The sequence below is a fragment of the Galeopterus variegatus genome, unplaced genomic scaffold (assembly GCF_000696425.1).
Source record: "Galeopterus variegatus unplaced genomic scaffold, G_variegatus-3.0.2 Scaffold11097, whole genome shotgun sequence".
Classification (NCBI taxonomy): Eukaryota; Metazoa; Chordata; class Mammalia; order Dermoptera; family Cynocephalidae; genus Galeopterus; species Galeopterus variegatus.
In genome coordinates this window covers 11,369-12,086 of record NW_007737208.1, presented here as the reverse complement: position 1 = coordinate 12,086, position 718 = coordinate 11,369, and positions in this window count along the sequence as shown.

Below are 718 nucleotides of genomic sequence, written 5' to 3'. Positions count from 1 at the left end.
TTCAAAAAAGATGGAATGTCAGGTACTGGATTTACCATCCCACTTTAAACAATTCAAACAACAAACAAAATATATGAAACAACAGTTTTCAGGCAGTGGACAACAGGCAGCATAGCACAGTGATCCTTGAGAGATGGAGGGGGAAAATGAGGTGAACCCCCAAATTGCCCCAGTTTACTTCTTGAAGTTTTCAGGGTACAGCGAAGACAGGGAAAACCCAGCTAAAGCTTGTCCATCACTCTGCACTGAGGACTTGAAGACGGGAGATTAGGGAGGCCAGGAAGGCTCAGTTCAGATGGTAGAGCGTGGGAGAGGAACAAGCAGCACAGAGACTGTTCTGGAGCTCAGCAGAGAGGGACCTTCCCGCTGAGTCTTCGACTGAGAACTGACCAGCACACACATGCAAGGAAACTGCCAAGGGTGAAAAAATTGTGCGACATAGGGCACTGAGTAGATTATTCTGATAGGGATCCCTCAGGAGTGGGGAAAGAACAGCCCTACGCTAAAGGCTGCTCTCGTCTCACCTTACAAAACTTAAAAGCAAGAATCAAAATGATCAAATTGTTTCCAACTGAACTGCATCCCAGAACACAGCTCAAGAATGTCTGGAAAAATACATGAATATCCAGCACCCAAAAAAGGTAAAATTCACCACATTTGGCATCTAATCAAAAATTACTAGGCAAGAAAATATGACCCCAACGAAAAATGAAATCAA